A 25,412-nucleotide genomic window follows, 5' to 3' on the forward strand; every position below is an offset into this window, starting at 1 on the left:
TTCAACACACTCCTGGTCAATCTGACTTTCCACCATTCATAAGCTTGAGGTCATCCAAAACTCTACTGTCCAAGTCCTAACTCTCACCAAATTCCATTCACCCATCATGAGTGTGCGGTCTGACCTGTACTGGCTCCCTGATAAACAACTCCTGACTTTAAAATGCTCACTCTCGTTTTCAAATCCTCCTGTGGCCTCACCCCTCCCTATCTATATATTCTGCTCCAGTCCTACAACTCTCCAATGCATTCCTCCAATTCTGGCCTCTTAGCATCCTCAATTTTAAGCACTCCCATCATTGTTGGCCATACTTTCAATTGCCAAAGCAATCAGTGCTGGAATTCTCTCCCTGCATCTCTTTCCCTCAAGGGGCTCCTTAAAGCCCACTACTTTGACCAAGCCTTTAGTCATCTGCCCTAATATCTCAAATGGCTCAGTGGTAAATTTTGTGTGATAAGCTCCTGTGGAGCACCTTGAAAAATTTTGCTGCTTTAAAGGTGCCATACTAATGCAAGCTGTTGTATCAGGTTTATTACTGGTGACAGTCTGCATGTATTTGACAGTTGATAAAAGGCCACAGATCTGAAACATTGATTCTGTTTCTCTCTCCATAGATGTTGCCTGGCCTGAGTATTTCCAACATTTTTTATTGCATATCTTCGAACTGACTATGGCACAGCCTCCGAAATAGATTTCCATGACCCAAAGTCAATGAGGAGTGGCACCACAAAGTGGTAAACGAACAGAATTCAGGAAACATCAAGTCCCTTTTCAGTATAAGTCATACATACTTTGTGAAAGCATGAATATTGAGTTGGTGTTGAACTATGACTTCTAATTGAGTCAAACATTCTAGTTTCTGAATTGCCAACCCAACTCTAAGATCTTCACCTCAGAGGGCTGCAGTTCCATTTCATTTCCTCAGTATAATACTGAACCAATTTCTTCTTCCTCCAAATTCCTAACATACTGTGAACAAAGTTTGGTTCTGTACATTTATTGCTCTACTTAGGTTTACTGAACATCTTAAAAAGTGTCTTTTAAAGAAAACTTTACAACATTAAAAAAGCAAATGCTTTATAATGTTTAATTACGTGAGGGGCTATAGCTCAGTAGAGTATTTGACTACAGATCAAGAGGTCCCTGGTTCAAATCCCAGTGCCCACTGATAAAATCAACCTAGGTGCAAGGTGCATATGCATTCTTCTGACTAATGTCGATAGCAACCAGTAAAGAATTCCACACAGATGAAGGTGATCTAATCCATTCTGCTGTCTTTGGGAGACAGTGGCAGAGTGGTAATGTCATTCGACTAGTAATCCAGGGGCCCAGGCTAATGATCTGGGGGACACGAGTTCAAATCCCACCACGGCAGCTGGTGGAATTTAAATTCAATTAATAAATCTGGACTTAAAAGCTAGTGGCCATGAAACTATAATCGATTATTGTAAAATCCCATCTGGTTCACTAAGGTCCTTTAGAGAAGGAAGTCTGCCATCCTTACCTGCTCTGGCCTACATGTGACTCCAAATCCACAGCAATATGTGGTTGACTCTTAACTGGCCTCTGAAATGGCCTAGCAAGCCACTCAGTTATAGCGCAATTAGGGATGGGTAACAAATGCTAGCAACACCCACATCCCATGAAAGAATCATTTTTTAAAAAACTGATCATTAAAAACTTCAAAATCATATATGTTATAAATATTTTCATTGAAACAAGAACTGTTGACAAGAGGAATGAATTTGGAATTATTAAACATGTTCAAGCAAGATAGAAAATTAACACAAATATAGAATCACTGAAACATTCCCAAGTTGACTATTGATGTTAATCCTTCCTACACCTGGCCCTCTAAACAGCTATTGGATAAAAATGCAATGAATAGTCAAGAATCATTACTGTTCTTTAAGTTTTGCTGCTATAAATAGCACAATGAAGAAGCTCCTTTCTCGTTAAAGAGCTGAAAATCCAAAAAGGGATAGATATGCATCTGCAGCATCGTCGCAGGCTCATCATGAAGGTTTTAAATCATAGCTTCACTGAATTCATTCACACATCTCAAAAACCACCAATTATAAAACAAATGAGCCACATTGTTAAACTAACAGACGTCTGTTGGATGTCAGGTTAGAGTTCAATTCCCTTTTTCCAAAATTACGAGCTCCGATGGAACTTCTCTCTGTTCCATTTGGAAGCAATTAACTCATACATCTGCTGACACTGGTGAAAATGCCTGTTATTAAATAGATTGAATAACATAACTAATTTTTACTCAACACAGACTAGCTGTCTTAACTTACTGCTCCTTATCATTAGAACCTTCCTCCCTCTGAGGTTTGCTTGTAACTTGACCAAAAAACAGGATTTTAAAAAGACATCACCACTATGAAGCAAGTATAACCACAAAGGTGCTAAACTTAATTTCAGAGCTAAGAGTATTTCTTGTACTATTCTCATCACTTATTTCCTTAATCTTTAATTATGGATGGACAACATAGCAAACTGCAATCAGAACAAATTTTATTTTATTGTATTTTCAAGAAACTACAATAAGTCAACACAAGAATAAAATAAAAGCAAAATACTGCAGATGCTGGAAATCTGAAACAAAAACAGAAAATTCTGGAAAAACTCAGCTGGTCTAACAGCATCTGTGGAGAGAGACAGAGCTAACGTTTCGAGTCTGTATGACTTTTCTTCAGAGCTTCTGAACACAGGAATAAACTTGTTTTCTGCACCAAAATTGTTTTATGGTACACTTGAATTTTTGATGATGGTGCAAATCATGAAACAATACGCTACTCAAAAAAAAGGATTTGGAATCACAACAAATTGTTGCAACTCAAAAAGGAATCAAAATGCAAAATATTATTTTATGACAACATTCACTGAACGAAATGCAACAAATACATAGAAGTGTTAAAGGGTGAATAGAAGGGCAAAGAGACATCTAGTAAAAAGCAAGGCAAAGTTGAGGCTAAACATATCATGGAAGAGTTGAGTCTGGCAACATATCAGCGACAGAAGTAATTCAGTGCTTTATCTGTACAAAGGTAAAAAGTGTAAAGCATAAAACATGCAAAAACCTACTTCTACCCCTCCACCACTTTCTCTCTCGCACCCCCCACAACATTCCCAATCAAACTCTCTTCCTATGTTGTTCAGCTTCTCACACATCTTCCCTAAATGTTGCCAGACTCATCTCTTCCATGATGTCCAGCAACTTCTTCCTTAGTACACAATTTCACACACTTAAATTTCCTTATCACCATCTTCCAGATCTCTGAACTTTTCCTGATTTGTAATCCACACCAACATCGCTGTCTCCATAAACCACTTCAATTGTCTCACCTCCACTGTCCCTATTCCCTATTCCCATTAAATGTGGGTCAATCTCCATCTCAGCTGCTCCCATGTAGAATACAGAAATTGTCTGGTGGACTCTAACACCACAAGCGATATTGTCATTCCTGCTCTGCAGTCAAACTCTCATTACTTCAGGGTCATCCTTCACCACAAACCACCTTTCCACTTCCCTTCACTCCAACCTCCACATTTTTATGTAATAAGGAGCTGATGAACTTGCCTTTCAAAATAAAAACTGAGCCTCCAAAATGTCCTCTATGGCCCCTCCTTTCTCTGGTCCACCATGCAACCTCTAGCTCCTATCACAAGCCCACCTGCTCCCTACACTTGACATCCCTCAGGCACATTCAAGTCCAACACCTTGCTGCCTTCAAACCTCTTTTGACCAAGTTACTGGTAACCCAACCTGCCCTTCTCAATCCTATTCTTGCCAATGATGTCAACCTCTCCCCATCTTCAGAGAAAGTTTACACCCTTTCTGAACTATCACTTGAAAACTTTCACTCGGTGCTTCTGCCCTCGCATCTCTAATTGATCTTCCCTCTCCAATTCCTTGAACACATAACTGTTACTCAGCTACACACACATATCTTTCCCTATGTCCTATTCAAGTCCTTCCAAACCAATTTGTTATGTTGAGACTGATCTGATCAAAGCTGTGACAGCAACCACAGCCTACTGCCTCTCCAGTCCATCTCTGCCTTTATTGCCTTCAACACCGATACTCCATTATCCTCTTGCATTTTATCCATAGTCCACCTCCACTCCTACCTATCTCAACACATCTCTTCAAAAGCTTGCTTTCCATAGGCAGTTCCAAAGTTCAAAATCCAGAAAAGAAATAAACCAGCATGGAAGACAAAGCAGTTCTGTTTATCTCAACATAGTGGGGTATAGTGACAAGGGCGACTGCATATAGAATAGCATGTGTTAGAGGGTAGTGTTTTCATCAGATAGGACTTCAAGCCCATCGTTGAACCTTTAACATTAGTCTTTTTTAAACTACGTTTAGATCTAGTTTTATGGTCTTCATTTGCTAAATTTGTCACATATGGTCTTCAGTTTGGAAAAAAAGTCATAAACTTGTTTTCTGTGTTTCACTATCTAGTCTTATCAGTAATTTTTTCCCCAAACTCAGCTTCCAAAAATATGATTTCTTTACACAGAAGGATAAAGAAATAATAAACTTGAATGACAAAGCTGTCTGTTTCAATTTCTAACATTTTTTCTGCAAGTTGTGGACTTTCAACAAGTATTTGATCTTGGAAATAATTTAAAATTTAATCTCTCGTTTATCTTGAATTTTAGTTTTAGCCTCAAGAAACACTTTTCCAATTTCAATTTAAGTTGTTGAAAATGCAATGACCTAGGCAACATAAGGCTGCAGCAACACTCAGCTTATGAAGTAAATGTCAAGACAAAAATCAGGATTACAGATCATGAGGACAAACTGTAGTACAGAAACTATTTTCCTTTTTATTTCAATCAATTAAAATAGTACTGCTTAGAAAAAAAGTTGAAGCCTTACCATTTAAATATGAATACAGGGAGAGAAAAATAAAATTAGAAAGAATTGGGATCCACAAACAAAAGCTTCTCACCAAAATTATCTAACTTTTGTGTGCGTACTTCTCAGCTTATCAAGGTTAAGACAAGTTAAGACCTCATGCGTGACATATCTACAATTTCCATTCCTGAATTCTCTATACATCTGTTGTACTTAACACATACTACAATAAGCACACACAATCAGCCAAAATGTGATCCTAAAATCTTCCAATCTCAAAAAATTCAACCATGTGCCAAATCAGTATCATTTTATGCAAAAAATAATTTGGGTCATGAATAACTGGAGCAGAGATAGTAACGATTCCATTATAAGTCAATAAAATGCTGCATTTGTAGCAAAATAAGTGACTAAAATTTTGCCTATTTGCACAGTTGACTGGGGAATTATTTTATAAAGTTTCTAGGGACAAAAACATCCCTCTGCACATTAAAATTGTTTTGCTTAAAAGACTTGGAGAAAACCAATTTTGTATGACAGTCAAAATTCTAGTTAGAATTGAGTTGAATTCTAAGCGGCTGGGTACTGAGTTAATTAACCTGGATTGAACATTTTCAGGACAGAGCTGGTTCACGTCCTAAAGACAAAATGCTCTTTTAAAAAAATAGATTATTCATCAATAGAGCAGTCCATACGGCAATTCTCATGTTTCTTCTAGATATTGCTAAAACAGATCAGTAAAACCAGGTTCCCCATAACTCAGTAAATGCACATGGGGTAAGCATAGAACAGAAGCGCAGTAATCAGGAAGTTCTACACAAATATTATGCCCCAGCAGCAATCTCAACCGGAACAAGGGCATGAAGAGCCAGGTTGGCCCCTTTTTGCCCTTAGATACGAGGGGAAAGAGGGAAGCAATCAAATCATGCAGCAGTCCTACTCTATCCAGTGATCCCTTCTGAAAGTGTATATGTGGGGACAGAACCAGGCAGGAACAGATCAAACAGCTTGCCAACACACCCTCTTTGCAGCAGCTGTAACCAAAATGGTGAGAACCTTGAAAGCTGCGAGAGGTAATATCTGGTACATAAAGAGTTAATTGAGCAGAATGAATTTGAGTGAGACACAATCCTGCTGCTGCTTGGCAACTCTATATCTGCAGAAGTCTGCCAAGCAATGTAATAGAACTTGGAGGTCAATCTTTTTGGACTAGATTCAGGTCATTTCCCTTTTTACCATGCACTGCAAGCAAAATCACATTAGTTTATGGATTACGCAGTGAGATATTATGGAGGACTGCCTGATGAATCATAACTTCAGTGGCAACTGTCCATAGGCTGTTTAAAAATAATTCAAATGCTTTATAGGCATAGTCGGTTTGAAAATAAATCAGTAGATGCAACACCATAAAAATTGATACCATTAATAGTTCAAAGATATTTAGATAATTTATGATCAGCTAATAAAACAATGCAAGAAAATGAACAAAATCAGTTGTTACAAAAGCAATTTCTTCATGCTGCATTTAACTTAGTTTTTGGAATCAATAGTAACCTCACTGTATAAATTAAATGCTTTGCCTACTAATGCTATAAGCCTTTTTAAAAAAAAATACTGTACAACCAAAATCAGTGACAATAATAACGCTCAGAAGCTTATCCAAAACAATTCAGTTAGAATGCAATTAAGGGAACTGTTTCAGGAAGACTGTCAGACAAAGAAACCAAATGTAGGAATTACACAAAAAATGTTATATTTCAACATTCATTCTGCATTGATGCATTATCTGATCTAATACTTTTTACTATAGTATGACAGATCATACTTCAGCACCAATTATTAATCTGACTTGAGTCAGGTGGCATGCACATATCCTAAAGAAATCAAGTTGAATTCTAAGCAGCTGGGTTCTGAATTAACTTCTTTTTACAGCCTCTCAATTCTTGAACAGATTCCATTTGGTTTAAGGCAATATTTCTGAAAAATGCGGCCACATCAACATTCCATACAATTATAATAAAAATGAATATTTCATGATGCATGCAAAATTCAAGGATGTATAAACATTTAATTTTCCATTGTCCTTTTACATAAAATGCAGAATTCTTGCAATTATAGCAAAATTCCAACAGTTAAAGTCTCTTTTGAAGTACACATATTGTGTATTCAGTAAAGAAATACAACACACCATACAGCGCATCTACTGACTTATTCTTAATTGCACAAATCTTCAGAAGGTAATGGTAATTTTTCCCTCAATATACTGAGCATTCATCAATGCTGTTTTCTGCTTCAAGTTGCAAAAATATCCCACTGCCCTAGACCATTCTCAGGCAATGGCTTGTTCAGGGTCAGACTTCCAACATGGATGCAGAAAATACAAGTAAAACTACCTTAACTATGGTATAGACAGACATCAAAACTTCATTGGAAAAAAGGAAGAATCCAATGAAAGGGGAGAGAAAGAGTTTAGTGTTGCCAGTTAAAGTTAAATTCACCAGAACTTTTCCTATTGTTGAATCTCAATAGCAGTACGATGATGATAGCGCAAGAAAACTCAAGTTTTGCAAGGTTAGATGGGGAACTGCAGCCAGCATGGCATCATTCCCTAAAACAGGCAGTGATCCAGGTATGACAGTAAAGGAAGAGTTAAACAAATGAACAGAAGTGTCAAACTTGCACAGTTGCAAGTGCTAGTGAAGCTGCGGTTAATACACTGTAGTAAAGTATAGTGAGTTCACTCTGCATTTAATTTACCTGAGATAGAAACATTCTAGAAACAAAATGAAAAAAATGTATCATTTGCCAGCATTGGCAACACTCACCCCATTTATAGTTTTTGTGTTTACTTTTTTTTAACCATGAATGCTGACCATTTTCTTCCAAACAACTATCTCCTTTGGTTCCTGCACATAAAAAAGGAAAGCTGTTCACATGCAACCATGAGAAATAATACAGCCACTAAATAGTATAAAAATGCCATCAAAACTTAATAGTCAAGGTAGCAAGTTGGCAAAAAATATCAAGCTGACCTAAGTCACACAAATGTTTAGCATTTTTATTGCTTAAAGTTCAAAAATTTAAAATCTGCTGAAAACAATGAAAAAATTTCATATTTAAATGGAAGAATTATCATAAATTCTCAGTACTACTTTCAGCACTGGTTGCAGATTGACTGGATCAGAGGAACTTTAAAAGATGATAATAACACCAAAGTCTCACTCAGTACAGATCCTGCAAATTTGTCCCGAGGGGTAACTATACAAAAGCTGTGTACATTCACACAAAAATCTTGGGTCTTTTAAAATATTTAAGGTTTGAACAAATTGTTCTGTATTCATGGACTGAAACATGATAAATAAGAAAAGAACTATCAACTACTGCAAACCTTGTGGAACAGCCACACTATAATTCTCTCAACTTTTCTGTTATTTAAATTAGTTCATAACTTGATGTCATAAAAAATCTCCGCATTTCAGACCATGACTATTCAAAATATGGATGGGTCATGATAAAGTTAAAATCCACACTGCAGGATACAAACATATCTCTTTCAAACATCTGAACCATTCATTTTTCATAGGAGAACTGCAAAAATTCTCCAGCTAAAAAAATGCCACACAAAGTGGCTCTGCATTAACTCACATCTACCACTGTGATTTTGTATATCTCAACTACTGCTATCACCCACTCTCAAACAGCTTCAGGTCATCATTCTAGCATATTGTATGATGTAGGGAGATTAACGGACGTAAACTGGGGAAGAAAATTCCTAATGAGCTTGTCCTTCACTGCACAATTTGTGTTCAACTCAACATTTTCCCAGTAACATAGGTCAGAAATGTTCTCATTGCCAAAATCAGACTTTAAAGTTGTCTTCCAAGTAATGGGTTGTCTTACATAATTTCTCTTTTTGGTCTTCAGCAAACAAGTACTATTCTACATTATCTCAGTTTGAAATATCCAAGCCAGTACATTGGATAAACATCCCACTTTGAAAGGAGAGTGGTTTGCCATTGAGAGAGTATTTTGACCTTATTCATCTCCTTAAGGATGAAAGATCCTGGAAGTTAGCCCACCACTTAAAAGATGACAGTTAAAACTGAGCACAATTATTCATGTTTTAAATACTGTAGTGGTGAGTATGCCAAATGACCAGAAATGAAGCTTGGAAATTGACGCTGATTTAAGTTAAAAATAAATCAAGGAAGGAAAAAGGTTATGTTTTAAAATTGTCCCTTCAACTTCTGTGGTCTAGCTAGACACAGGCCAGGTTATATACAAAACTAGAAGTGCTGGGTTGTGACATTACAATGCAAAGCATTCAACTGCTATATACAGAAGTACTGCCAATGGCTGATGACAAGCTCAATCAAATTAAATACAGGCAACATTTGACTGCATTCTGTGATGATCAATGAGCTGTGTTATTAGGAATGATGCAGGGCGAAGTTTGTCACTGGTAAGGTTGGTGATTGCAATCACTTGCCTGGTGTGTGGAAGTGAAATGATAAAGCCAAGTATGGGATATGTGCTCAACTATGACATTACTGCATATACAGCAATAGTAATTTCCATGTTATAGCCAAGCATCCAGTATTCCAGGTGCACAGTAACCTATTCTATATGTAACATAGCATTGGCTTAAGAATTAGGAGGCCTTTATTGAAGTGATAAAGGAAAAAAAAACAAAATCACATTGTGACAGGATGAGAAACAAGGTGAAATCTTCAAAAATGACTAAATCTTTCTGCTTACAAATAACAAAATCTTTAAGGAGATTTCTGAAAAAAGTTCCTAACCAAATAAATATATTTGAGTTAAACCATGAACTGCTGTAACCTATTTCCTTGCCAGCAGTAACAAAATTCTGATGATTTTCAAACAAAATATGTATGTTCATTTGAATGCTTCCCGTTCAGTTGTATTCCTGGTATTATACTGCATATACAAAATGTCTACAGCATCTTAGAAGTATAATTATTCTGCCAATTCACCTGCATATGTACTTTTTTATATTTCTAAATTTGTTTCAATCAAAATGCATCTCCATCTACCTAACATATATTCGGCAAATTTAGAGAACTTGGGTAACCATGAAGAAAGAGAACAAAAATGACAACAGTGGCACTCCCAACACAAAGCAACATTTATAATTATTGTGCAATAATTTCAAGAGCTGCTCCAACAATATTGCAAACATTTTACAATGTTTGTGCAGGGAATGTGTGCAAGAAAATGAAGTTTATGAAAAATAAGGAGATACAACAAAATGGCTATTTGTAAACTGCAAAACTAGGGCCAGTTTTCCTTTATTTTTAAAAAGAAAAGAATACTATTAAAAGAAAGCATATTTAAAGCTTCAGTACAAACAGGGTGAATAAACAAAAGGTATTCACCATATTTTGCCAGTGGTCAGACACATTTACTCCAATCTCACCAATACAGGTTTCTAATCTTGGCTATGCTCTCAAGGGACAGCACAGAATGAGACTTCATGTGTAACAATGTACTATGCAAGGTATCCTAGCTGCTCTTGGACACCCTCTTGACTGTTGAAGCTGATCTGCATAGGAAAACTGAATTAGAAAAAAGTAAGGTACTGGCTCATAGATAGTTAGCTTACCGACAAAAAAAAAATTCTTCTCGGCAAGCTGAATAGGTACCCTTTCATTTGTATTGAAAAGAAACAGACATTTTTTAAAAAAGCAAAAAAATACAGATAGCCACAAGTTGAATTTACTATCACACAGTGCAGTCATGTTAAGATAAAATTAGTAGAGAACCTTTGTTGCATATCTTTCAATAGTTATTACAATAACTGGCTACCATAAACCTATTAATAATTCAACTAATCTCCTATCTGTCAAAGTTAGTGAAATCAAATAAGGAGACAAACATAGGTGGTCCAAGTTAACACCATCTTGTCAAAGTAACCATAATCATTTGAGAAGCTTGATTACCAATACTCCCTCAGTTATTTCAACATTTTGTTCGTGATAAATATGGTAATCCACAAGGAAAGGCAACTGAAACCTAAATATCAGATAAACCATATTAAAGAATTATAGGCTTTATTATGCAAAACACAGTGGAATGTGCAACAATATATAGCGAGAATGTACCATTGGTTAAGGTACAACAGGACATATAACAAAATGATAATACTACATACAAGCAGCACAGTTGTTTTCATTTCATCTAGTTTAGTCTCACCATCAGAGTTCTATTATAGCAAAAAAAGAACATCCTACACAACAGCTCTATAGGCAGAATAAAAAACCTTTACAGACGTTTAAGGGTCTTTTCCTTCAGGTTTTCAAAAGGATTTACCTGTATTACTGCATTGCAAAGAACTCTGTTGTACTGAGAAAGCTGGCACAGAACTCAACTGTAGGCATTATGCACCCTTCAGCTGAAATAGCACCTAGTGGAAGGAAAAAGAAAAAGCTGGAAATACTCAGCTGATCGGGCAACATCTATAGAAAAACTGCAGTCAATTTTTCAGGTCTTAAATCCTTCCTCAAGACTAGGAGATAATAGAAATAGTATTTTAAAAATAACACAAAGGGGAAGGAAGAAAAAAATAGCATGCACACTGGAAAATAATCTGTGAACTGCTTAGGCGGTGGTCAGGAGATGAAGACACAGACATGACATTAGCAGAAATTAAAAGGTAACATAATGAGAAAAATCAAAAATTTAAAAACCCGTACAACAATAGTTTGGCCCTGACTCAAAAGAGATTTGGATAAGCACCTGAATAGAGAACATTTGGAGGCTACATGGAAAGGGCGGAGGAGTAGGATTAGCTAAATTACTCTTGCAGAAAGTCAGCATGTACTCGATGGCAGCCTCCTATGCTGTAGCTATCCTATGATTCTATACAAGGCACAGAGTGTGAATAGCTATAGGTAGAAAGGGAAAGATGAAAAGCTGGCAACCAAGTGCCAGTTACAGCACCAATCAGCTTCATGCCCATCCCCAAGTACCAACCCATTCCTTACACCCATCTCCAGAAATAACAGCACACACTTCCCGCATTGGCTGTGCCAAAGACAAAATGTAACTTTCGGTTACAGGGTGAAGTTGTTAAAGTCAATATTAAGATCAGGGCTGCAAAGAGCCTAGTCAAAATGCAAAATGTTGTTCTTTGATCTTCTGATCAGTTTCACTGGAACAGTAAAGGCCAACGACAGAGGTGGGAGTGGGAGTAGGACTGAAAATTGAAATGACAAACCATAGAATTGCACTTGTGAACAGAATGAAGTGTTCAGCAAAGTGATCGCCTAATCTTCTTTATTTCCTCAATGCAAAAGAAACCACATGTGTACAAAAAGTGTTTTGTATATTAGGTTAAAGGAGGACACATAAATAGCTCTCACTCAAGACAGGTTGGCAACTGGACAGTGGCATGGGGACGTGTGGATGTGCAGATGTTGCAGCTCATACATTTGCATGGGAAAGTGCCAGAAAAAGACAAGTAGATGGTGGGGATGTTGAAAGACTGAACCAGATGCCTTTGAAGGAATGATCCATTGGGAGTGGTAAAACAGAAGATGTGTTTGATGGTGGGATCACATCGGAGGTGGCGGAAATGGTGGAAGATGACCTGTCGACTGCAGGGGCTGGTAGGGTTGCAGGTGAGGACACGTGGTTCCTATCGTGATTCTGAGGCAGGGGGGCAAGGGAAGAGGCATTGGAAATGGGGCTGACGTGGCTAAGGACCCTGTTAACTGTAGTGGAGGGGAGTCCTCTGTTGATAAAAAAAAGATTACCACCATCTCTAGTAGTAATCATATGAGCAGATATGGCAGAAAAGAGAAACTGCAAGGAGGAAATGGAGTCCAGGAAAAGTATCTTTTTTTTTATTAGTTCATGGGATGTGGGCATCGGTGGAAAAGCCAGCATTTGTTGTCCATTCCTAATTGCCCTTGGGAAGCTGTTAGAAAGGGAATTCCAGGGTTTTAACCTTGTAATTGTGAAGGAACATCGATATAGTTCCAAGTCAGGATGGTGTGTGGCTTGGAGGTGAAATTGTAGGTTTTGGTGTTTCTATATGTCAGCTGCCTTTTGTCCTTCTAGATGGTAGAGGTTGTAGGTTTGGAAGGTACTGTTGAAGGAGACTTGGCGAGTTGCTGCAGTGCATCCTGCAGATGATACACATTGCTGCCACTGTGTGTTAGTGTGGGGGTGTGAACATACGAAATAGGAGAAGTAGGCCATTCGGCTCCTCAAGCCTGCTCTGCCATTCAATAAGATCATGGCTGATCTGTTTGTGTTTCAAGTTCCACATTCTCACTTACCCCAATAACCTTTGATTCCATTGTCTAACAAGAATTTATCTTCTTCTGCCTTAAAAATATTCAATGACCCCGCCTCCGCCGCCTTCTGAGGCAGAATTCCAAAGTCGCACAACCCTCATTCTCCTCATCTGTGCTACAAGGGCAACCCCTAACTTTAAAATAGTGCCCCCTAGTTCTGGCCTCACCCACAAGAGGAAACACCCTTTCCAATTCCACCTTGCCAAGGCCATTCAGGATCTTATATACTTCAATCAAGACACCCTTCACTCTTCTAAACTCCAGTGGAAACAAGCCCAGTCTGTCTAACCTTTCCTCATAAGACAACCCACTCATTCCAGGTATCAATCTAGTAAACCTCCTCTGATCTGCCTGTTTAAGGTGGTGGATGGGGTACCTATCAAGCAGGCTATTTTGCCGTGGATGGTACTGAGCTCTGTTGTTGGAGCTGCACTTATCCAGGCACAGAATCTCCAAATTTTTACAGCGCAAGAGGAGGCCATTCGGCTTATCATGTCTACACTAGCTCTCCGAATGAGCAATTTACTTAGTGCCATTCTCCTACCTTCTACCCATAACCATGCACGTTGTTCAGTCTAATTCCCATTTGAGTCTCTTGATTGAACCAGCCTCACCATTCTCAGGTAGAGCATTCCAGAGCTTAACTACGTGCTGTGTGAAAAAGTTTTTCTCATATTGCTTAGCTTCTTTTGCAAATTACTTTAAATCTGTGCCCTGTTATTCTTGATTCTTTCACAAGTGGGAACAGTTTCTCCCTATCTACTCTGTCCAGACCCCTCATGATTTTGAATACTTCCATCAAATCTCCTCTCAGCCTTCATTTCTTCAAGGTAAAGAGTCCTAACTTCTCCAATCTAAGTGAAGTTCCTTATCCCTGGAAACATTCTCGTGAATCTTTTCTGCACTCTCTCTAATACCTTCACATCTTCCCTAAAGTGCAACAATACTCCAGCTGAGGCCAAACTAGTGTCTTAATTTCAACATATCCTCCTTGCTCTTGTATGCTAGGCCCCTGTTAATAAAGCCTAGGATAATGTATGCTTTTTTAACCACTCTCTCAACCTGTTCTGCCACCTTCAATGACTTATGCACATATACATCCAGATCGCTCTGCTCCTGCACCCCCTTAAGAATTGTACCTTTTGCTTTATATTGTCTCTCCATGTTTTTCTGACCAAAATGAATCATTTCACATTTCTCCACATTGGACTTTATCTGCCACCTGTCTGCCCATTCCACCATCTTGTCTTTTCCCTTTTCAAGTTTTACACTATCCTCCTCACAATTCACAATGCTTCTAAGTTTTGTATCATATGCAAATTTTGAAATTGTGCCCTGTACACCAAGGTCTAGGTTATTCATATACATCAGGAAAAGCAAGGGTCCAAACACTAACCCCCAGGGAACTCTACTACAAATCATCCTCTAACCTGAAAAAAATCCATTAACCACTACTCGCCATTTCCTGTAACTTTGTAACCATGTTGCTACTTTCCTTTTTATTCCATGAACTATAGCTTTGCTCACGTGCTTGTAGTATGGTACTGTATCAAATGCCTTCTGAAAGTCCATGTATACCACATCAACAGCATTGCCCTTGCTGTCACCTCTTGAAAAAAACTTAAGCAAATTAGTTAAACATGATTTTCACTTAAGAAATCCATGCTGACTTTCCTTAATTAACCTGCATTTGTCCATGTGATTAATAATTTTGTCCCTAATTATTGTTTCTTGAAGTTTCCCCACCACTGAAGATAAAGTGATTTGGCCTGTGGTTGCTGGGCTTATCCTTACACCCTTTTAGAACACAGGTATAATGTTTGCAATTCTCCAGTTCTCTGGCACCAAACCACAGCATCCTCCCCCCACCATCCAGGTCTAAGGAACACTGCAAAATTATGGCCAGTGCCTCCACAATTTCCACTCTCACTTCCCTCAGTATCCTTGGAAGCATCTCATCCAGTCCTCATGTCATATCAACTCTGACAAGATAGCCTATCCAATACCACCTCCTCATCAATTTTGAGCTCTTCAAGTGTCTGAATTACTTCCTCTTTCACAATGGCCTTGTTAGCATTTTCTTCCTTGGTAAAGACAATTGCAAAATATTCATTTAATACCTCAGCTCCTGCTTCCATCCGTCAATCCCCCTTTTGGTCCCTAATTGGCCCCACCCCTCCTTCTACCATCCTTTGACTATTTATATGCCTATAGAAGACGTTGGGATTCCCTCATGTTAACAGCCAGCCTACTTCTCTTATCTGCTTTTTGACCTCCCCTCTGAACCTTCTATATTCAGCTTGGTTCTCAATTGTATTTTCTACTTGACATGTGTCATAAGCATACTTTTTCATCCTTATTTTAATTTCTATCTCTTTTGTCATCCAGGGAGTTCTGGATTTGTTTGCCCTAGCTTTTCCTTTCGAGGGAATATTCCTTGACTATGATACCCCACTGTTCAGCTACCATTTTTTTCTGCCAATCTTTGACTTTAGTTTATTCGGCCCAGATCCGTTCTTACCCCATTGAAGTTGGCTTTCCCCCGATTAACCATTTTTACTCTGGCTAGTTCTTTTCAATAGCCAGCCTAAGCCTTACAATACAATGATCACTGTCCTCTAAATGTTCTTCTACTGACTTGATCCACATGGCCCACCTCATTCCCAAGAACCAGGTCTAGCAGTGCTTCCTTTCTCATTGAACAGTAAACATGCTGCTGTAGAAAATTTTCCTGAACACATTCTAGGAACTCTTGCTCCTCTCTGCCCCTTACACAATAACTAACCCAGTTACATTCAGGTAAGTCCCCACTATAACTACTCTATACAGGTCCCTTCTTCCCCAGAGCCGGTCCCAATACCCCAAGAATCTAAAGTACTCCCTCCTGCACCATCTTTCCAGCCACGCATTCATCTGCTTTATCTTCCTATTTTTACACTCACTTGCACATGGTGTGGGAGTAATCTAGAGATTACTACTTTTGAGGTCCTGCCTGCTAATTTCCTGCTAAACTCCCTAAACCCTGACTGCGGGATCACATCCTTCTCTCTGCCTATGTTGCTTGTATCATTGTGGACCACAACTGTTGGCTGTTCACCCTCCACCCCTCACGGTGCTCTGCAGCCACTCGGTGACATCCTTGACCCTGGTACCAAAGAAGCAACACACCATCTTGGAGTCACGTCTGCAGCCACAGAAAAGCCTATCTATTCCCATAACTATCGAATCACCCATCGCTATTGGTCTTCCAGTCTTCCTTGTACCCCCTGTATAGCTGAGCACCTGTGATGCCATGGGCTTGGCTCTGGCTGCACTCCCCAGATGAACCATCACTCTATTCAGTATTCAGAACTGAATACTAGTTTGACAGTGGGATGCTCTCACGAACTCCTGCACTATTGGCCTGTTTCTTCTTGACTGTCTGGTGGCCACCCATTCCCTCTCTCCCTGCACTCTCAAACTGCAGCATGACTATAAATGTGCTATCCACAAAGCTCTCAACCTCTCAGATGCGCCACAGTGACGCTAGCTGCTGTTCAAGCTCCGAAACCTGGAGCTCAAGCTGCTGTAACTGATGATACTTCCTGCACAAATGGTTATCCAGGACACAGGAAGTGTCCTAGAACTCCCACACAGCACAGAATGTGCACTCTTGAGGTTAAAGCAGATCTGCCATTTCTCTATTTATCAACCGATAACCTTGTTACTGCTAATTAAACCTTACTACTAATAATAAACCTTACCAATACTAATAAACTTTACTATCAATACACCTTACTAATACTGAAATCCTAAAAATACTTAATTAACCTTACTGGCGGTAATAAACCTTTCTTAAAACTAAAAGATAAGACTCTTCAGATAATTACTTGTTACTTGTTATTAATAGTTAATATTTAACGTTTTTTAAACTCCAAGTTGTTTAGACTCAGTCTCGAAGCAACAATACTCACCAGCCAATCAACTTGCAGCTTTCTTGTGATGTCACTGTTCACTTTTTTTTCAAGCATGGGACGGTCCTGGACCATTCTCCCCGAAGGCAAGTGTTGTAGGCCTTGCTCCTCGGGCTTTATTTATCCGCTTCCCGCTGTGTATCTCCCACAGATCCACCTTCCTCCCTGAAGGCAAGTTGAGTGGAGAATATTTGATTGCACATCACACTCCTGATTTGTGCATTTAGATGGTCAGGCTCTGGGGAGTCAGGAGGTGGGTTACTTGCCACACAATTCCCAGCCTCTGACCTGCTCTTGTAGCCACAGTATTTTATTTATAAGGCTTGTCCAGTTAAGTTTCTGCTCATCGGTAACATCCAGGACGTTGATGGAGAGGGATTCAGTGCTGGCAATGCAATTGAACATCAGTGGGGGATGGTTGGATTCTGTCTTGTTGGAGATGGTCATTGTCTGATGTTTATGTGGCACAAATATTATTTGCCAGTCAACAGCCCAAGCCAGGATGTTATCCAGGTCTTGCTGCATGTGGACATGGACTACTTCAGTATCTAAGGAGTCACAAATGGTTCTGAAGAAAGTGCAATCCTCATGATGGAGAAAAGGCTACTGAAGCAGCTAAAGATGGGCCTAGGACACGCACTGAGGAATTCCTGCAGTGATACTCTGGGGCCGAGATGATTGGCGTCCATCAACCACAATCATCTTCCTTTGTGCTAGGTAGGGCTCCAGCAAAGTGGAGAGTTTTCCCACTACCACCCCACTCTACTCCCAGATTCGAATTGATATCAATAATCTGGGTCAGGCTCGTCCATTCTTTTCGCATGTGGGGGGAACACATTTCAATTTTTCTCTCACTCAAAGGGCCTATGAGCAAATTTTGGAAAAGTAAGGTTTGGCACAACATTAAACATGGTTTTTTTAAAAAAAGGCTGGCGTATGAAAAGAAACAACTTGCTGAGCAAAAAACAAAATCAAAGCGATAAATTGCTAATTAAAAAAAAAGAGTAATAAAAAAGATGCAGACTAGAGTGTGAGTGGGGGTGTGGTGGGGTGGGGTGGGTGTGTGTGTGTGTGTGCGTGTGTGTGTGTCCAGCTCACTCCCAGTCTCAGCGTGCTCATTCACAGAGGGTGGGTGAGAGTGCATGTTGGTGTGTGGGGGTAAGGGTGAACGAGAATCCAGAGACTGGGAGTGAGCGAGAGAGACACACATACACCCCCCAGCACTCCCGCTCATCCGGGGCCCACTCTGTCCCTCTCCACCCAGGGCCCACTCTTTCCTCTCCACTGGCCCCAGGACCCGCTCTTCCTTTCATTTTCGCCCCTGGAACTTACCTTAAAAACGTACCTTCCCACTGTTTTCTGCTTGTCCAATCACAGGTTGGTTTATCCCTGCATTTGCTGCTAATGAGCCTATCGGCAACAAATGCAGGGACAAACCCGCCTGTGATTGGACAGGCAGCTTTGCAGCATTTTTCAAATATGTCAGTTGAATGTCCATTATAATAAAAGCAAAATACAGTGGATGCTGGAAATCTGAAATATAAACCGGAAATGCTGGAAAAACTCATCAGTACTGGCAGCATTTGTGGAGACAGAGAAACAGAGTTACTGTTTCAAGTCCATATGACTCTTCTTCAGAGCTAAAGCTCGAAATGTTAACTCCATTTCTCTCTCCACAGATGCTGCTAGATCTGCTGGGTTTTTCCAGTATTTTCTGTTTTAATGTCCAAAAGTTTGGCAGGCTGAGTCCAGAGGGCTTGGAGACCACAGTGCGGCCTGTGGGCTGCCAACTGGACATGTCTGATCTAGGTAATACAGTTAGTGGGCTTGCAATACATGACAATGGATCACCTGTCCCCAGAATTTTATTTTTAAATCATTTATGGGTTGTGAGCATTGTTGGCAAGGCCAGCATTTGTTATCCATTCCTAATTGCCCTCAAGAAGATGGCGGTGAGCCTTCTTCTTGGACTGGTGCATTCAATGTGATGTAGGTTCATCTACAGTGCTGTTAGGGAGAGAGTTCCAGAATTTTACGTTTAGAATATTGTCCTAGATGCAGAATGATTACATGGTGGTTAAGGAGATGGAATGGATGGCAGGAAGAATAAAAAAAAGCATTATCTAAATGGTGAGAGATTATAGAGCTCTGAGATTCAGAGGGATCTGGGTGTCCTAATGCAGGAATCACAAAAGGCTAGTATGCAGGTACAGCAAGTAATTAAGATAGCTAATAGAATATTATTGTTTATTGTGAGGGGAATTGAAAATAAAAGTAAGAAGATTATGCTTCAGTTGTACAGGGCATTGATGAGGCTTCATCTGGAGTACCGTGTGCAGTATTGATCTCCTTTTTTAAGAAAGAATATAAATGCGTTAGCAGTTCAGAGGTTTACTAGACTAATGCCAGGAATGGGCGGGTTGTCTTATGAGGAAAGATTGGACAGGCTAGGCTTGTATCCGCTGGAGCTTAGAAGAGTAAGAGGTGACTTGCTTGAAACATATAAGATCCTGAGGAGACTTGACAGGGTGGATGTGGAAAGAATGTTTCCTCTTTAGAGAGAATCTAGAACTAAGGGTCACTGTATTGAAGCACCTCAGAGTGCAACATGATGTATATTGATAACTCCAATACCATTGCACTGTCTGATTGTCTGTAATGACCATATTGAAATGGTTATAATATTCATTGATTGTATTGATGCACCTCGTGATCCATGTGTAAAAGTTGAATCTGACTGCACTTTTTGTGTTGGTGATTTAGAACTGTTTTGTAATGTTCTTCCAGATATTTTATGAATAAAGTATTTTTTCAAAAAAAAAATCTAGAACTAAGGGTCACTGTTTAAAAATAAGGGGTCGCTTATTTAAGACAGAGATGGGGAGAAATTTTTTTTTGAGGGTAAAGTGTCTTAGGAACTCCCTTCCTCAAAAAGCGATGGAAGCAAAGTATTTGAATATTTTAAGGTAAGGTAGATAGATTCTTGACAAACAAGGGGGTGAAACGTTATGAGGGTAGGTGGGAAGTCACTTTTAGATCAACCATGATCTTATTGAATGGTGGAGCAGGCTCGAGGGGCCGAGTGGCCTACTCCAGCTGCTAATTCGTATGTTCGTATGGATCCGATTTGTCCTCGGTTACAGCTCACCATTGCGTTTCTGTGCGTAATGAATCATAAGACCTTGATTCCAAATGAATCCTTGTCACCTCGGCTGGTTGTCACGTACCTTCTGTGGGATCCTGGATGTGAACTTGTTGTCCCAACTCTAAACTTAGAAATTCTGTACCTGCATTTTTATCATGCATGTTGGTCATCATCTCTTGCAGTTTTTAAAGTTGTTCTCTAGTGTCTGAGAGAGTAGAATGGGCAAGAGTAGGTAAATTGGTATGCACTGGTCTGCTGAACATGAGCCCTGCCAGTGATGGAATATTTGCATTTAAAGATGCCGCTGTCAGGTATAACATTGAAATTGGTAGATCTTGCTTTGTCTGTCTACATTTGATAAGTAGGGATTTTACCATGCAAATTATTCATTCAGCTAGGCCGTTAGATCTAGAGTAATGAGGAGAAGTAATAGTGTGATCAATGTTCTCTCATATATCCTGAAATGGCTTACCAATAAATTGCGGACTATTATCTGTAATGATCTCTCTAGGCACACCAGATAAATTGAAAATAGCACTTAGGTGTGCGCGGCAGTTTTGCTCGACATATTGAGCAATTGTCGAATAACAGGGTACTTGGTAAAATCATCGACGATGACAATGAAGTCAGTGCCATGGACATGAGGTCAGATGTGAGTTTGGACCAAGGATCAGTAGGAACTTCACGTGGAATCAGTAGTTCTGTGTTGACTTGGCATATGCTTTTGACATGCCTCGCACTTCTTGATGACAACTTCAATGTCATCGCTCATACCCTGCTAATAGTCTGTCTCACTTGCGAGGCTCTTTGTCCAATCTGTACCTGTGTGTGTGAGTTATGAGGTTGTTGAATATTAGGTCGAAAAGATTCTGGTATGCTGACCTGTCTGCCTTTAGAAATGATTCCCTGGGTGATGCCTAGCTCGTCCCGGTAAGATATGTTCTCACGTGTTCGTTGACACACTGAGTTGAATCAGGCCATCCTTCAGTGATGGTTTCCACAGTTTCTGTAGTGTGGAATCTTTTGCCATTTCTTCTTGCAACTGCTGGCATTTGCTTTGCGTAATATGTGCCAGATCAACTGACAGACCTCTGCAAGCATAACGTTGCAGCTCCTGTTAAACTGCCAATTTTGTCAAAATATTCTGGATATTTAGTTGTTAATTTGTAAACTGAACTGACAGGAACAGTTTCTATGGTTGATCTGCTGTGCAAGGTCTGACTGACTCCATGGATTGTGTCATGCCAAAAAGGCATGAAGAAAAAAAAAATGTTTCTTTTCCATACTCTTCTGTTAAATTATGTTTTTTAAAAATGGACAAAGGCTAACTCATCAACCTCCTGGAATGTGACACCCCTTGCATTGTATGAACGTTCCAGCCAAGCCAACAAAAAGGACGAATAGACAAGACAGATACACCAGCCAGCTCTGGACAAAGGCAGAGCTATGTTGACTCCTCATTTCCAATGTTGCGCTAATAGTTCCATAGTTATCTGCTCAAAATGTAATGGGTTTAATGAAGGTCCTTAAAGTACATAGTTAGCCGAATGGCTCAATCTGAAACCATCTTGTCACATGACCAAGACGTGAGTTGTTTGAATTGCTTTACTTATACAGCTTTTGGATTCTGTTTTCAGTTGCAGTTTAACCTCTGACGAGAAAACCAGACTCCAGGCTAGCAGCCGACCTCTGATCTCCATCTCTCTCAAAGCTGGATCTCTAGAAAGAATCCTGTATTGTACCTACAGAGTGAACAAATTCCCAGAATACAAGAATACATCGCTGCCACTTCAAACTCCTCAATCGAAATCCTAGGGCAAAGACCAAGAATTCTGCCAGACAATGCCGCCTGAACAAACCTTCATTGGACATTGACTTACTGGACTCTACTCACGTGAATTAATGCCAATACCTTTTTTTTTAAAAAGTAACTCTCCATTTGTAACTTCTTTCCCTTGTATGTTCGTGAGTGTGAATGTGTGTCATGATCCATCCCTTAGGATTTGAATGCATTAATAAATCCTAGTTTTGTTTCAGTTTAAAGAATTTGCTGTGGGATTATTTTTTAACATTAGACCTCATAAATCGGGGTTTGGGAAACAGAACCCAGCCCCATTTCAACAAGGGAAAGTATACTAAGGAAACAAATTCAATTAGAAATTAAAACTACCCCGTCACAGGAACAAGAGGGGAACTGTAATAATAATAATTCAATCCAACACTGCCTCATGTCTGTAACACTAGTGTGAGGTCACGGCATGCTGGTAAACCTATAATCGCTGGGCCTTTAGTCTCCATGACACCCAGGTGGATTGATTGTACTTGCACTCCAAGACAATAGAACCTGCACATGGAATTAGTAAACCGTTGCACGCCGAAAGGTGCGCAGTAGTTTGTTTTGCCATAGCCTTGCATGTCTGTGGATACGTGTCTTTTTATAAATCGCAGGGTAGTATGTTGGCATTTGCCAGTGTCAATCTTGGCCAATGACACGTAGTTGTCAACTTTCTTAGGGCAAATAATTTTAATCCTGGCAAACACTTTGGATGGCGTGATGGGATCTATGTTTTTCACGAGACTGAGTGTGAAATATGTGTTCACCGCTCTTTGTCTTGTCATGCACATCATTATTTTCTGGTTTGTCAATCACCTCATGTATATGTTTCTTACGGGATACCAAGCGGTCATTCCTATTGCTTGAAGGTGCCCATTGTGTATGATCTGTTTGGATCAGTGCACGGCTTTTTAGCTGCATCAGCCTTTGCTCTGGTGCACTGCCACTGCCAATGGCCCTTTCTGTCACAAGCCTTCAGAATTGATGGAAAGCTGGGCATTTCCTTGGCGCGTGTAGATGGCCACACCTTCCACATAGCTTGCTCGGTTTGGGTGCTCTAGTGAATGTGACAACAATTGTGATTGTATTCAGGACTTGTAAGTTTTGTCGACCTGCAAGGATCGCTTTGTACTTCTTCATCGTTCTTCAATGATATACATTTTGGGCTCGTCAAGCAGATCTTTCTGGAACACTTCCATGGGAGTGGAGGCAATCACCAACTCAACAATGCAGTCTGCTAGCACTGTTTGAAAAATCACAGTAAGTACCCTTTTCTCTGAATGAAGATTCTGTAGGCTGTTGTCAAAATGACATGAATTCTGGTCGATGAATACAGAAGTTTACCCTGATTCTGAACCAGTCTTCCGACATAGTTCATATCTTTTGGGGATTCTTTAGCTCTTCTGTTGTTAATCCTGACGTGTTCAACCTGTATAACCCATCATTCCCAATTGCTAGGCAAGTTTTTATGGCTTTCTTGCCTGGTTCAGATACACCTGAATCAAGAAACCATAGCTCTGTACCCAATTTAAACATTTTGCATTTGGATAGTAGGTCAGCTGCATCCCAATTCAAACTGGGGAACTTTGTGTACTTTCCTTTGGCAATATCCCTTTGACACTCCTCGTTTCATTCAATTTATTGTTCAGCAACTCCCGAAGCCACCCGTTATAATTGCAACCTTCTCCGGCCCGATTTTATGACGGTTTTGTTTGTATTATTTTGTTTTATGCGACTCTCCCTCGCTCGCTATCGATCTGGCCCATGCCCTGGTCACTCACCTTTCCCGACTGAGCTAACCTGGTACTGGTCCACTCACTCACTGAACTGACAGGCTATGCGCTGCAATCTCACCACGGGGGATCCGTCTGCTTACCAGTTATTATTTGAGCACTATTTCTGCATTGTACCTTCAAAGCTTTTCTGTACAGTCACTACACTGTGACTTCAGCACTTTCCAATGCTGTGGTTTTGTTGCAGTCAGACCAGAACAGCAAGGGTTGTCTCATGTCATACAGCACAATCTAAGGCTGTTCACCATGTCGCACCTGTACTTAATATTGCTGTTTGACCACTGCTGAACATCATGTTGTGTTTTTAGAATAATATAAAAGCACCAATCACTCATAAGGGATTGGGTAAACATGTTGTGGATTTAATTATTTAGACTAGGTACAGAAGAACATATGTACATGGATAGAAAGCTTGAAGACATCAGCAGCAGGGCCAGTGTTCTGCTCACAGGCTAAAGTGAAACTGAAACTGGATCACATGACATACTTCCCTTCCAGTGATGCCATGCTGCTATCCTTTAAAGGTGTATTACAACAATTGCACAATTCACTCTCCCTCTCCTTTCTCTCCTCCACCTCTCTGCCTCTTCAAGGGGTTTCCAAGTAATGTGGAGCTTTATATTTTCATCAAACCAGGAAAATCTGGAAATACTTAGCAGGTCCATGTCATTTTATATTTTAGTCATTGGTTGCATATTGGGAGTCACTCCACAGATCAGTTATCTTCAGAGCCACATTGGAAAAAAATCCACACTGAACATAACTCCAGTTGAAATAACACTATGATTTACACTATAGACCTGTTCCATTAATTGGGGGAAGAGGAAAACTTTAACCGCCATCCATCTATTTCTGTCCTGGCTGCAATACCAACAGTTTCAATGAGGTTCATTACACAACAATATAAGAGTTCACAAAACAATAAAAACATAGCACAGCTGCATGCATGGAATGAAAGTGTTCTTTCATTTTTTGGTCAGGTCATGCTTGACTACCAGGAGATGAGCCACATCCACATCTGAATTAAATTGTCTTGAAATCGTTCATTCAAACCAAAATAGGAGTGTGAAACAAAGATTAGGAGGATCATTGCATAAAATCTGCTGAATGATCTCTAACTGATAAACAGGCATCCCACACTGCTTAGATAGTAAATCAATAGCCAACCAACACACCTCAGCTTGGTTGCCCTTCTCAAATTTTAATTGGTTATTGCTCAAAAAAGAGACATGTCAAAGCTTTTTGTCTTGCACTCATCAGGACACTTCGCAGGTATACCAATATAAGGGGAAAACAACAATTTATACTGTATGAGAAGAGAGTGCTGATTGGTTGGTAAGTGAACTCTGATTAGTAGAGGCATTGTCTCTGCACAACATGAATTGGCCAAATAGTTGGGCAAATTGTTACAACCAGTTTTAGGCAAGTTTTCCACATACACAGTGAAGGATTCCTTCACATTTGTGAAGGCCATACATGACTTACAT

The 25,412-nt window shown here is 39.7% G+C and overlaps 1 protein-coding gene across 9 annotated transcripts in view; it reads right to left on the reverse strand.

The window, feature by feature from the left end:
* fbxw7 (F-box and WD repeat domain containing 7) overlaps window positions 1–25,412 on the reverse strand; it is a 424,910-nt gene that overhangs the window by 299,641 nt on the left and 99,857 nt on the right. For 2 of the 9 annotated variants that reach the window (XM_078541327.1, XM_078541324.1), the window contains exon 2: window positions 7,702–7,782. The exons of the other annotated variants lie outside the window; for them this stretch is intronic. The gene's annotated coding sequence lies outside the window, so the exon portion shown is untranslated. The remainder of the gene's footprint in view (window positions 1–7,701; window positions 7,783–25,412) is intronic. 9 annotated transcript variants of the gene reach the window in all.

Source organism: Cetorhinus maximus, chromosome 1 (assembly GCF_964194155.1).
Source record: "Cetorhinus maximus chromosome 1, sCetMax3.hap1.1, whole genome shotgun sequence".
NCBI lineage: Eukaryota > Metazoa > Chordata > Chondrichthyes > Lamniformes > Cetorhinidae > Cetorhinus > Cetorhinus maximus.